At 42.5% G+C, this 14931-nt stretch overlaps 1 protein-coding gene across 7 annotated transcripts in view; it reads left to right on the top strand.

Annotated features, from left to right (window-relative positions):
* Positions 1-14931, top strand: part of LOC125891356 (plasma membrane calcium-transporting ATPase 1-like) — a 148402-nt gene that overhangs the window by 23154 nt on the left and 110317 nt on the right. The window contains exon 1 of one of the 7 annotated variants that reach the window (XM_049580712.1): positions 3604-3748. The exons of the other annotated variants lie outside the window; for them this stretch is intronic. The gene's annotated coding sequence lies outside the window, so the exon portion shown is untranslated. Of the gene's footprint in view, positions 1-3603; positions 3749-14931 lie in introns of those variants that run through there. 7 annotated transcript variants of the gene reach the window in all.

Here is a 14931-nt window from a genome sequence, read left to right on the forward strand (position 1 = left end):
GAAAAATGTTTCCTGTGTCCCATCTTCACATCACATTCCTGCTCTGAATACGACCCTGTCACGCTCAGCTGCTCCCTGATTGGACTGTTAGATAAACCTCTTCCCATCCGTCGGCATGAATGGCAGCTTGTGTTTCCTACTCCACTCTCTGACAGCCCGAACAGTTATTTTTCATAAAAACCCAGGAATGTTTGGTGTCACATTGTCCAACTTGGTTTTCAGCCCAACAAACAGCAGACTGTGAGGCTTTTTTTCCACTCTGCTCGCAGTCACAAGATGCTCCACCAACAGTCATTTGAGGCTGAGTAATGCTGTCTCACTGCTGAGGGCTGGAAGAGGCTGATGGGTGGCGGGGTATTTCACTGCACAGAGGAGCTAATGGTTTTGTAAAGCAACATATACTCTAGTCCTTTCTGCTGCAGAAACCTGCAACCTTTCTAAAAACATGCGAGCCTTTGGTTCAAGGCTCTGCTGTATATTACACATGAGTATCATTAAAGAGGAGAGTGGAACAGTGGGGGATACCAGCAGAACCAGAGACAGTAGATACATGCTATCAAAGCATTTAAAGGGATGACTAGAGGGAGAGGTTTGAGGCAAAGATACCGCAGGAGGTGAAAGGGACAGGTACATGACGGGGTTATGACAACAACAGGAAGTTAGGTATTGTGTAGTTTGACCTGCTTATCAACACGGGCAACAACTGCAGCAGCAGCGACACACAGAGGAATTGAAAGTACTTTAAAAACACTTGGCGCCTGATTGACGCTATTTACGTCAAAGAATGTCAAAGCTCAGTGAAGTCTGACACACACAGACATGATATACATATTTATAGATTCAGCGTGACTGACACTTTCCGAGGAAGTCACTTTCACTGATGTCAATAGGGAATAAAAGTCCATAAATCTGCTTAGGAATCATTAAAAAAACATTAGTTGTAACTCCAGAACTTGCTAAAGAAACATCTCATTTTTCAGTTTCCCTCAGCATCAAAGTAACCCAGTGATAGTTGCAAATTCAGCATTTTCAGTGGTGCCAATTTGCCAAAATGTAAACACAGGCTGATGTGTGTTTGGTGCCTGCAGTGATTGAAACAAGGAGTTCCAATGATGAAGTTCCTCCTGACAGCTCCAGAGGTGTGTTTGCTGTCTCAGTCTCCTAGCTTGACTCCTGGTCTGTACGGACAGTCGACTAAAAGATGTTTCAGTCTGCAGCTTAAGGCTGTTGTAAAATCAATCAGTTAGACAGGTGGAGCCTCCAGAGACCGAGCTGGACAGTCCGTCACTGTACAGATAAATAATGGTGCTCATAATGAGCCCTGCACTCTGATGTAGACCCGACCTCTTCAGCTGATGGTCACATTGATTTTTTTTTTGACTGGCTCTTTCACTTATTTCTTTGATTGTCAGGAAAAAAATAATGCTTTTAATATATTTTTACAGCCTGTGCTGCATTTGTGCAACTTTCCCTCTGACTCTGTGTTTGTGTTGTGTCCGGAGGACCGCAGGGCCGACTTCACAAAAAAATTGACTTATCTTAGATTCACATCAGATGTGAGATCAGATGTTGGCAGGGTGTAAGCTCTACTGATGTGTATCTGACCTTCAAGTACCATCAGATATTTGCAGGTCAAAAATAGTTGTACGGTTAGCTCCATGAGGAGGTACAGGAAGGACACTACACTGTTTTATTGATTGATTCATTGATTTTATTTCCCTGTCCACTGCAGCACTGTGTCCACAGTGAAACTGAAGGCCTTGATCCATCATTGTAGTTAATAAGACAGCAGGAGTGAGGTTTGAACAGCTGCTTGTGGAGATGACGCTGATTACACTAGTTACACATTTGAGGATTAGTCAGCAGACACAAAGGTTAAAGATAATTGAAAGTTGTAGTGCGAACATTTTAACTGGTATGACATAATTTCACCTCCGTTGTTCTGTAGAAGATGTAGACTGTCTCCTCCGGTACACATGGACTCAGTGTCTTTAAATATTAATATAGACGTCACATGTAGCATGTAAATCCTTAAAAACCAAAATATGACTCGCTCCAATGTTTCATGTATGAAACTAGTCAGTATCTTAACACATTTCCAGCTGACTGTAACTGACTGGGCCGTTTGTCATGAATTTTCCCAAACTGTGCAAACCCTGAAGGTTTTCTTTTTTCCTGACACTGCAATCATTCATTCACACGCTCATTAGATGAATTAGAAAATGAGATAAGTAGCCTTTGCTGTGAGATGAAGCGCCTCGTCCTGTTTTAATTTCTATTAATGTTTCTGGGGAAGTTCTTTATTTCCAGCGAGGCAGCAGTGTTCCCTTCCTTTATTACGATGTGGGAAACCCTGTACGTGCAGCTGCTTTTATAAGGTCGGTGGTGTTGAGTGCAGCGTGACAGAAATCACAATGACACAGTTCAGACTCTGAAAAGTGAAAACTGGTGACCAGTGGTCACAGACACTCGCCACCAACAACAATGCCTCGTATTCACTGCATGATTCGGCTCAACTCGACTCTGCTTGACTCAATTTTGGAACTAGGTACTTTTCTCATTTTTTTTCTCCACTGCCAAGAGGAACACGTTGTTTAAGGAGGGATTTTTTGTTGATTGCCAAAGCAATGCTGCGTGAAACTGCAGTGACGTCATCTTAAACTCAACACAAACACTTGTTGCGCGTTGCTTTATCATCCTCATCAGCAAACAAACAGCTGACGATAGCGTAGTTTTGCAGGCTGCCACGTCTTTAAACTCTGGGTTGAGTAAATAAGAAAAATGCAGTTGTATTGACTGTAGTTTGGCTATTTAAAAATGCCAGGTTTGTGCAGGATGTCCCGTGTCATGCAAGTGACAAGGAACCTAAACTGAGGTGAAACCAAAAAAAGTACCAGGTACAATCCACAACCTTTGCCAAAGGAAAACCAAAAAGAACGGTTCCAAGCGAGTCGGGCCAGACAGTATCGTATCCTGCAGGGGAAATGAAGCTCAAATGACAGACGGCAGTGAAGACATCATGTTGTTTGGTAACAGCAGGCTGCTGATGAATGTTTTGTGTCAATAAAGTTTAGCGAAGAGGAGAGGTCGTCGTGACTGTTGGCATTTGGAATGATCTTTTCCATAGGTGAACTCTGAAGTGAGACAGTGCTCGAGAACAGACAAGAACACAGCCTGTTGTTTCCATGAAAATGTCTTTATGCCAACAGTGTTATGTTACGTTAACAGCTTGGGCTTTAAGAACATGACAAAGTAGGTTTACAGAAGTGTGTGAGTGCTGCGTGCGCGACATGGAGAGTGTCTCCAACACGTTAGATAACAGCGGCTGTCTGCAGCTCGTTGATAAGCAGGGCACACCGAGTGGGACACGGCAGCATTTTCCTCATGAGGTAAATGTACAAGAAGAATCAGAAGCTAAAAATATGACAGCGCAGGGCTGCAAACATCCTGACAAGACGACACAAAGAGAGACCATGTCCTCAACACGTCTTGGGTATCAGAGAAGTCGGGATCGTGAGAAGGGCAAAACAACATGTGTCAACTTCTTGTTTCACTTTGTCCCTAAAGTTCAGATATCAGTGTTTCCACGTGTCAGGTGATCTCTGGCTGTAAAAGCCACACGCTGAGACACAGTTTGTGACATTAAAGTACAACACGTATCATGTGTCACTAGGAGAGGCTTCATTTTCTTATCTGACTGGTCAGTTTGGAACGAATCCAGATTCACTCTACAGCTGCACTTCTACAGGTAACCTCTGAACACCTGCTGTCTCAATATCTCTATTAGCATTTTGTTTTTGTCATTTTCCTAAATGGGTCATTATCAAAGATGGAGTCTGGTTCAGTCTAATGAGGGGTACGATCAGTATCCTGATAATCAGACTGGATGTCCTTTTAATTCTCCTTCAGTTTTCATTATTCAGGATGACATCATGTTTATGTCTCTGTTTGGGAGGTGGGAAAATTTCCAAACCTTTAATGAAAGCTGCAGAAGAAAGCCAGTAAGACGACCTTGAGTTGAGATTCATTTTAGTTAAAATGCATAATAATGTAATGGTGTCAGCTGCCCTTAAAGATCTAATATATAACTTTTACACATTAAAATGTCAACAACTATACCAAGGTTATATATTTTGTCGAGATATGTTCTTACTTTATCACAAATGTTTCCACAAATGTTCAAACCCAGAGAAATCTGTAATCTTTTTCAAGGACATGGTTCATATTATTTGGTCTCCATAGCCTGTCAGAGGCGTTAAATCCTCTTTGCGCATTCGTCAGGGTTGTAGTTGTCTGCAAGAAGCTGTCATAAATTGACTTCAAAAGATCCAGAGTGTAGGATTTTGTGGCATCTAGCGGGAAGGCTTCAAAACTGAAACTTCTCCTGTGTGCCAAGTGCGTAGGAGAACCACTGAGGCCAACGCAAGAATGCCAATGGCCCCATCTATGGATTTGTCAGTTCTGGACTACTGTAGAAACAACGTGGCAGACTCTGCTTCGAACATATATGAATGGCTCATTCTAAGGTCCTAATGAAAACACAACCGTTTTTAATTTCAGGCAATTACACACTAATAAAAACATAGTTATGAATAATAAATCCTTTCTCATAATGGTGCAACAAAATCCTAAACACTGGATCTTTAAGACACATATTTGCAAAACACTTTTTTTAGATTTTGGTCATTTTCACCTATATATTTATCCAGATAAAAGATTTTACTTGTAGGATGTCAGGATCTTAAATTATCAGAGAAACAAGCTGAGCAAACATCAGTGGCAGCTTGGCTCCAGCCACTGCCGTGCCAAACGGCATTGGAGAAACACAGATTTTTATCGTGAAACTGCCTTTTTATTTGTATTTCCCGGTGTTAATCACCTGGTCCATTTGTTTTGGAGAGGAAGAAACCTCTGTGGATAATTTGGCTCCTGGTAAAAACCTCCTGAAAGTCTGCGCCTTAAGGTATCAGAGAAGAAAGGTGAGCACACATTAGTAGGAGCTGGGCTATAGTAGCCCTTCCCTGAACCAAACAACATTGGGGAAACACTCACTTTTGGAGAGGAGGAGACCTTTGCGGATAATTCGGCTATTAAATGGTGAACGCTGAAGGAATCCTAACCGCAGTAAACTGACCGCAATGAAGGCACTTTACGTTTAACAATTAAGTTTTAGTGCTGTTTAAGAGGCTCTGTTCCGTGAGCTCTAAAAATTAAGTATTGGGTGACTATGTAAATAAAACTGTTTCATTTCAACTAGCTTAAAATGGCCAAAATTTAAATACAGTGAATAGAAGCAGCTTGAATCTAAACAAGGCCATGCAGCACCTGAAGTAATGAATAAATGAATATGTAAGTTAGCTCCTGTCTGATTTCATGGAGCTGCTTTACATGTGAACGCGCAGCTCTGGTCTGAACAACAGTGCATGTCAAACTGTAGTGATTCACAAACAGCTATAGGAAGCAGCTTATCTCAATCTCTGAAGAGCAACCCTGTATTAGGCTGACCACATCCCCCAAAACATATTCAAAGACCAGGAGCCTTCAGACCCATTGTGTTCTGGGAGCAGTCAGCAGTTTCCTTCTCTAGATGAGCTGTTGAGTGCTTCAGCAGTCACTGTGGGAAATGTCGAGCTGTTAGGGCGGCAGTCAGATTCTTTTCCTTCCTCTTTTAGCTTTGTTTCATGTTCCACAACCTGCCTTTGCTTTCACGTTCAGTCCCTCCCTTTATAATTTATTACACAGCCTACTGTTTGTACACACAGAAAACAGTCCTGAAACCTGAGTCATCAGAGTCTTCTCTCTGCTCGCAGTCATCATCACCAAATACAGCTAACAGATGAATGGTTAGATATGTAACCGCAGCAGTGTCCTACATTCACTTCCAAAAAAGAAATTTATGGTTGATGTGGGTCATAAATAGGGCCGTCATTTTTTTATTTAAAGTTCTATTTACTGTGCCATCTGGGGGGAAATCTTCAAATTGTTAGGTTCTGTTTTAAATCAAAATCCTTAGTGTGTAATTGTGACAGGTAATGGCTGGAACTCTAGCTGGGGGTCATCCTAAGACTACATCCACACTCATATATTTTCATTTTAAAACACACAACATTTTGCTATGGTTATGCATTTTGTCCACACTATTCCAAAGCTTCAAAACCCCTAAATGGAGACTCTTGAAAATGCTGCTTTTAGTTTGAAAACTCTTGGGTCATGTCTTCGTGTGGATGTGCCGAAACTTTTGACAACGATGGTACGGACACCCACGTTAGCTTCCTGATTGGGTCTTTTCTGTCATAAAATGTGAAGCCAGAACATTATAGCTAGGTCTACAAATCTTCTGTGATTTAATGCTTCTTACGTTGGTGCTCCTCTCCCATTGCTATGGTTTCCGTGATGGATAATACTCCTGGTACCAATCTAGTATGTCACCAGATATGCTTTAACCAACTCCTAATCTATGTTGTCCACCACCTCAACTGCCTTAGGGTGGGGACACATGCCGCTTCTGTAACCACCTGGAAAATGCGAGGTTGGGCACTGGGTTCAAGAGCGCAGAGGCAGGTTGCATCTGAGGTTGCTAAGCGACCATAACCACCACTGTATCATAGCCTACTTCGAAATCCGGAGTGTGGAGCTGATCTTCTGTCAGGCGTTGTTTTGTTGTGTGTATTAGGCCTAAGATATTGTCGATGTGAGAGAGTAGCCCTGCACTAAAATGATAAAGTTACCACAGGCTGATATTTGTGGAAGTAGGGAAAGATATCTACCAGTTGTGATTGGTTGTTCCTTGTCGCATGTCATGTTGAACTCTGTTTAATTCAGGACACAGATGTTGCGCTCTGAGTTTGCATGTTCTCCCTGTGTCAGCGTGGACACTCCGGGTACTCCAGCTTCCTCCCACAGTCCAAAGTCATGCAGGTTAATTGGTGACTCTAAATTGTCCGTAGGTGTGAATGTGAGTGTGAATGGTTGTATGGCTCTATGTGTCAGCCCTGTGATAGTCTGGTGACCTGTCCAGGGTGTACCCTGCCTCTCGCCCAATGTCAGCTGGGATAGGCTCCAGCAAAGTTTTAACATGACAGTGTATTAGTGTGGATGTAAATTGCCTGTCAGTCTGTTCTTTGATTTTGTTGATCTGGCCTTCCTACATAAATGTTAGCTTGTCACTCAGTAAGACAGTGGAGGCACTGCTAATGAACAGAGAAGGGTTAGACTGGATTACTCCTGCTGAAATACCATTGGTCAGGTTGTTAACATGTACTGTGAGAGCTAGCACGTCCATCAGACTAACAGCAGCAGTTCATAAAGTTATATCAGACACTTTGTCATTAAGTGCTTGTCACTTACAGACACTGCAGCCAAACATCCATTCTCTGCTGCTTCTATTATTTCAGTAACAGCTCAGTCCTCATTTGATTGTTTCATTTCCTCTTTAAGCTCTTTGCTAACAGCATATGGAAAACAAAAAGATGAGTCAGTGGAAAACCGGACTTTGATGATCAGTGTCAGAGCGGCAGCAGCAGTGTTTGATTGAAGCCTCGGAGGGTTTTTGGTTGGGGTCGCTCCACCTGTCAGTGCGCAGCCCAGAGGAGGTCAGCTGGCTCCGACCCCAGCTGCAGGTACTTTCACCTGGGCTTTATCAAAGCCGGGGACGCCCCGCCCTCGCAGCCCTGCGGAGCTCGTTAGCTGTAATTGGGAGGATCCTCGCTGCACAGATGCTGACGCACTTCAAAGGAGTTCCCCTTCAAAGAGCACGCGGGTCAGAGTGGGAATAGGAGGAGGAACATGAATATATGCATAAACTCATCTAAACAGTTTGACTCCGAGGGTTCCCGTATAGAACAAAGGGAAGGATGGATGAACGTGGAGAGAAATGGCCCATCACTTCTACCTTTTTGTCAACCCTGATAGTTTGCATCATTTCAGTTGAGCTGATTAAATTCACATCACACACTTCATATCTAAACTAGATGGACATGTGATTATTGAAGCCGTAAATGAACATGTGATTCCAAGCATCGATCTGCTGCTGTAACAGCCTCCACTCTTCTGGGAACAGCCTCCGCTAGATTTTGCCCTCATTCAGCCACAAGAGCATTAGTGAGGTCCAACACTGATGTATGGTGATAAGGTCTGACTCACAAACAGGAAAAGGCCAAACACAAACTGTAGCTGGAAGGTGGAAGCACATTTCATTTCCCGCTGCAGTATTAAAGTCACATTGAAACGACAGTAGGAGCAACTTTATCTTTAATGTGACGTTTATCTGAGTCAAACAGAACCTGTGGGTGGTGTGTAGCTGCGAGAGGGATTTGATTGGGCCACTTAAAACTGGGCGTTAATGTTGTCGAGAGATTAGGAGCTGCAGACAGCTCTTGGCCTCCATGTACACCTCCATCGCCATGTTTTTACATCTGTGGGAGGACGGGGGGGTCGAGGGAGAAATTGATAAATTAGACTTCAACCACACCGTTATAGAAAAGTTTTTGCCAATGGACATCCGAACACCTCCAGCTATGATATCACTCTGTTAGTTTCTATGGCAACATGATGGGTGGTTAGGGCCCAAATTACATTTATTGAATGCCTGCTTTGAAAATGACATGGGAAAAGCATTTAACAAGGCTGCCCACATACTTTTGGCCACACAGTGCACCAGTGATATTTAGACCCTGCATGTCTCTCAGCCTGTATGGCTTCCTGCAGTGTTTATTGCTCAACATGAACACAAACATTCACACGGACATGCAGATTTAATACACGCTGTCTGTCAGAGATCACATGGAGGACTTCATCTTCCAAATCCAGCTGAACTAAACATTTTACCAGCTTTCACAGGAAAATACCCTCATTAAAAAAAAAAAGAGTCAGGGGGTCAGGGTTGCAGTGAACGGGTCTACTGTTCCCAGGTATCAGAAAGTTGATGTGTTTGTTGCTGCAAAGTTGAGCAGCGTTTACAGTAAACAGGGTCCTCTGGTGGTGAGGTTGGACCTGAAAACACCTGAGACCTGCTGACTCATCAGTCACAGGCCTTAAAAACAAGGTCTCAAACTACAGACTGCTCGAGATGGCATTTTAACAATCAAGTTTTTATTCACATTCTTACTTGAAAATGTCCATTTCTTCTTCCTTCATTCTTTAGTCTGTCATGGTGTTCATGGCAGTGATGTATGCGTCCATTTTAAGTCATGTGCTGTGGTGGTGGCTGCTTGGAGTGGTTTACGTTTGTTGTCAGTCAAAGATATATGTTGATTTAATAGTTTAAGCTGTCTGCAACAAGCTGCAAAAATCTCATCCATGTTTTGAAGATATTTTTGAGGCCATTTTTCTGTCTCTCTGCCTTCAAAGCTCTGATTGGCCTGTTAATTTCTTCAGCTGTCAATAAGCACAACACATTCAGGGGTGATTTATCTAATTTGATATTAATAACAAATACTGAAAGTGAAAAGCAAATGATGGTGGCATTTTTTGCAATTGACTGCTTCCATTTACATGATGGGTATCAAATGAAGTAGAAAAATAGGTAATAAATGCAATATTATAGTGGAATGAGTATCACTTTAAGGGTTCTGGTGTCAGGAGTTTTTAAATAATACGAAGCCTTAATCATGAGGTCCACTTACTTGTCTTTTTCTACAGCTTTCAGCCACATCTCATGGCTTTCATTAGTGGATAGAGTTTGCTAAGTTGTCATGGAGATGATTCACTTGGTGTCCCTTGACCTAATTATGGAGCTTTGGTCATGTGATAACAGGTTGCTGTATATACGAGCAGCTAAACAATCAGTAGTTCTAATCTATCTGCTGATGAAGGTCAGGAAAAAAACAAGCAAGTGGCTTTTGTTTGTGGTTTGGAGTTTAGTTTCACTCCTGTATTGCTATTTGTACACACAGACATCTGTTTACTGATCGCTTTCAGCCATGTCACAGCTTTGATAAGCTCCTGCTGCTGCTGCTGCTGCTTCACATTTAAAGCTTTCCACAGCTGAACTGTTGGGATGCTTTTATTGTGAAGGAATTACAGAAAATTCAACGTGTTAGCCACCAAGTTAGCCATGCTATTATTTAACAGTAACAGGTATAATAAGCCAGATATGGACATATTCTTTGGACTTTCGATCAGTGGATGAGTTATAAATATTGCAACAGAGGACAGAACAAACAGTATCAGCCACGGTGAGATTAAAAAAATGGCTTCAGGCAACAAGCTTCATCATGTCATCGAGACATGCAACTTAGTTGGACTGCAGCGTGACTGCCTCCCCTGCTGTAGAAAAACCCTAATGGAAGATGTTGTTTCATGAAAAGCACAAACATTAAAGGGACAGTGCTCTAAATGTTTGAGCCCTGCTGTTTTCCTTCATCTGCTGCAACAATGGAGGCTTTTATCTGACTGCTCCTCATGCACATTCACACCTGGGGACTGACCAGCACCACCAGTGTCTGATGTGTCTTCCCCTACACACACACACACACACACACACACACACACACACACACACACACACACACACACAAAGAGGCTGCTGCGGGTCTATTTGAGTGTATTTGGGGTACGATCAGTGTGGATCGGGACTCTGCAGTGAAGAACAGGCTGAGCTTCAGGCTGTAAACAGGATTATTAAATCTCTGGACGCTCTCCAGATGTTGCTGCTTTGTTTGGTTCAGATCTGTCTTCTCCCTGGTGCCGTTCCTCGGTTTAAAAAGGACACGAAGGACACACACGTCCTCCGTGCTGCCATCTCCTTTGTCCTTCTGAGTTTATAAGCAGTGTCTCTTCCTCCACCTCTAAAGCCTCTTTCCCAACGGACGAAAAAACCACTAACACCCAGAAACATCTGGCTTTTGTATTTTGTGGGAAAGGTTATAATCGGCATTCATTCCCAGGACTAATCACTCCGCAGTAGTCACGGGTATTTATCTGCTCCAGCTTCGAACGGCTCTGATCGGCAGTGATAGAAATACAACACATGGATGGATAAGCCAATTTTTGTTCTAGCATGATGCAACGACGCACCGCTACAAAATACTGTCCATCTCCATCCGAGAAGCGCTTAATCTTCATTCCAAATGAAACAGAACTATACACATGCAAACTTAAGAAGAAAAGGGTGTAATAGAAGACAGAGAAACAAACATGCTTCTCGTTTAGAAGCTGCAACCAGTGAAATTCTAGCATGTGTACTTTAAAAAATACTCACAATGACTCTAAAGATTAAGTGATGATCAAAATAGTTGCTAAAATGTTTAAACCTGGCTTCATATATTAAAATTGTGCTCGATTTAACATATTAATGCCTTCAAAACTAGGAGCAATCCCTTTTCTCATGATTTAGGGGGAGCACAGACCACTGCTTATCCCTCAAGTCTACTGCTACTAGCCCTGCTATTAATTATAAATGTGATAAGAGGCAGCACATTCCTACAGAAAGTTCAGGAGGAATGCAGGATTCAGCAAGCTTCATTTAATGGCCAATGACTGAGTCGATCCTTTTAAAACGGGACTCCCTTAAAAAACTGGTAATTCACCTGGATGGGCGGGGCTTTGCAGAACGCAGCAGTGCACACTCAAGCGAGCTTTGTGTAAGTCTCAGCCCGTAATCTGAGTGCATGTTCATTTGAAAATCTGCAGGGAACTCTCATTGTAGTTGTGGCAGTTGTACATGAGCGACATGAGTGTGAAGTTAAGTTACAATGAGGCACGAGGTCTCCTGTTGGTCTAATTTTGGGACTGAGGCAAAGATTTGGTAAATAAACAACTCATGTGTGACGCAGGACGTAAGCCCCTGCCAAGTTTTTAGGGAATCCCCCTTGAAAAGGCGACAGGAGGAAGTGAACTGTAGAGTTTTGAGTCAGCTATTGAAAGCGTCTCCATAGCGCTCAGTCAAAACAGGGTGGGCCCAGTAGTGCCAGCCAATGGCATGGATACAGACAGGACTGGATATAATCCCTGCTACAGGAATTTGGCCAATGAGCTTGCTGTAGTTTGAAGCTCTGCTGCAGAGCGGGAAGGATGAAAGACAGAGGGCATCATTAATTTCTCCTGAACTAGTCAAGTAATCAGATGCAGACACACATACTCACACAGGTGGGGCCTCAGTTTGTCTTTGTCCGCTCATCCTGCCAGTCCATCAAGAATCCCAGGACTGAGCTTTCGACATGAAACAAAAGACTCTGTGAACTGTGTGCATGTGTTTTCACACATCTATGAATATCATTGCACACTGAGTTCATTTCTAGAGTGTTTTAGATGTCTGTCACTCCCCTGTCAACTCTGTTTCTACAGTTTTATCAGTCAACACCGACTCTACCTGTTCTATTAAAAGAGCTGATAACGTGCTAGTGGCAGTCCTGGCTGCAGTGATCAAGAGCTTGAAGAGTATGCACAAACACCAAAATACTTTAAACACACAGAAGCACTGACAAGTTTGAACTGTCTGAGTTCATACTATGAGCTAATCATGTCTGAATGAAATGTCAGACCTTGTATTTATACATGTAAATACACACAAACAAATCTCTGCTCGTATTTGTACATCTGAAAACACTGAGATGAGTCTTTGTATGTATTTACAACCTTCAGTGTGTGTTTGCAGACGTCAGGTGAAGTGTGGTTTTATTTTCATACAGTTGCGTGTGAGCTCACCTCCACAACCCTAACACAATACAGTCGGTATTAAGCATCCCAGTGAGAGTGTTTGATGAAACGCTGATCTTTAAGACACCAGTTGAACGTTGAACAAACACTGACTGCAGCCCAACAGCGTTCAGCCAGTCTGACTCTTCAAGCTTTTAACCAATGGGGATGGAAAGAGGAGCTGCTGTCATTGATTTATCACCAAGATGACCTCATGCCTCCTCCGTGTGTGCTGAAGCAAAGTTAAACTCACTCCCACCCATTTCTCCAGTCCATTTTTCATTCATGTAACATGTCCAAGATCAGTCCCATTAAATCTAACACAGACGGTTAACCTACATGTCATAACACTCAGAATTGATTGCTGCAGTGTACCTTTCTCTGACCTACCCATGACAGTGACAAGAGGTCTTGATTTGATTTAAAACTTCCTCATAAGACCTGAGGAATTTGGTCGTATTTCACCTGTTCTGACATTTTCAGATTGACTCTTACTAGGGATGGGCATCTTAAGTAACTTCCATGTTCGAGTACTCACATTAGCTTATTATAGAGTATTCAAGTTTGAAATTTGAAAATAATTTATTGAACCATCAGGCCTCAATTTGTCTGTTAAACCAACTCAAAGTTAACAAAAAATAAAATAAAAATATCAGCCATCTTTCTGTTGCTGCCATTACATTGGTTAGACATAGCACTGAAGGACCATCTCTAAGTCGTTCTCCCCAGAGTCAGTTCACCGTCTGGCTGGTAGCACAAGCTAACACAGCAGCAAGCTAACATTCAACACCAAGGAGTTTAACAATCCTAACAAACCGACATCGACACCAAAACAGCTCGACTCTGTCGTTTTGCATATGTGTGTGCAGGTGGACTCCCACCAACTGTTCCCTGGCGTTGAGGTCACACTCCCGCAGCAGTCTAATGACAGTGGGGCAAGGAGGCACTGAATGAAGCAATACACTGCACGCAGCCCTACAACAGAAAGAGGTTTTACCCATTTTGAATAATAAAAAAAAGAAAATGGTACTCCAGTACCCATCCCTAGCTCTTACTATATTTACTTAATAAACACTCTTTAGATGGTTGAGATTTTGCTCACCAAGCTCCGCTTAACTGCAAATCTAGGATATTGAGAAGTCCAAGACTAAAACCCATTGTTGTTCCTCTATGCTGTCATCTTCTGGTTTCACTGGCTCAGTAAAGTGATTTCTGTATCTGCATCATTTCCTCCTAAATTCAGACCAACATATTTGGTATCTTTGTGATCTCCATTAGAGTTTTAACTGAAGCTCTGAGGGTTGGAACATATCATGAGTTTCCACTGACTGCCCAGTGAGGTTTGAGGGGTTAAGAGAATAGGTTGAAGTTAATAAAGACACAAACAGGAAACTGGCAGCAGGTCCGCACCTGTACTGCTTCCTGTGATGAGTCATTCAACAAGTAGTGTGTGTTAGTATGTGTGTGCAGAATTGTGAGATGATCCTCGGTAATTGTCCACACAATGAACATCATTGACAGAGACTGAGCTGAGACAAACAGCATTGTGTGTGTTTATGTGACTGTGGAAATGCTCTTGACAGGGCATGAATTTCCCCAGTGATGGCCATCGTTGCTCCTCTTTTTAGCCTTGATGCTTTTCTGAAAATCGTGTGCTCATCAGCCACTGTGTTCTTGGTGCCCCGTTTTTTTTTTTTTTTTTGTCTTTCCCCGCTCTGCTGCTCTGCCCTCTCCTTTCAAAGCTGCCCCGGCAAAGGAATGTTAGTACTGGACTGGACAATAGTTGGGGGCTTTCGTAAATAGTCAATCTGAGTGCCGGAGTGAACTTGAATTCACAGCTCTGTTTAAATATACTGTATGGTTATTCAGAGCACCACACTCTCAGAGCAGCAGAGCCTACTCTACAGAATGCTCTATTTCTTCGCACAACAGCGCTCTTATTTATGTGTGGATTGTCAGATTGGATTTTAACCCAATGTGATAAAGCGATTGCGATAAAGTTTCTGACAGGCCGCATAGTACTGCCCATGTGCAACTCTCAACAGAGATGACAAGGAGATGAGATGGCTCATTCGTTCGCTAATTCCATCATAAGCTCTGCAAAAAAATTGATGATGAAGTCTTTCCATAGGGAACATTATCTACAGACAGTGTATGTATCTGTCCCACACATACTATATGCTTACAGATGTGATGTAAATACAGTTTATATATGATACACACTGCTTAAAAAAAATAAGGGAACAATTAATGGTCACGGCTTAACACCAAGTCAGTTAAACTTCAGGGATCAAT

Source organism: Epinephelus fuscoguttatus, linkage group LG1, assembly GCF_011397635.1.
Source record: "Epinephelus fuscoguttatus linkage group LG1, E.fuscoguttatus.final_Chr_v1".
Classification (NCBI taxonomy): Eukaryota; Metazoa; Chordata; class Actinopteri; order Perciformes; family Serranidae; genus Epinephelus; species Epinephelus fuscoguttatus.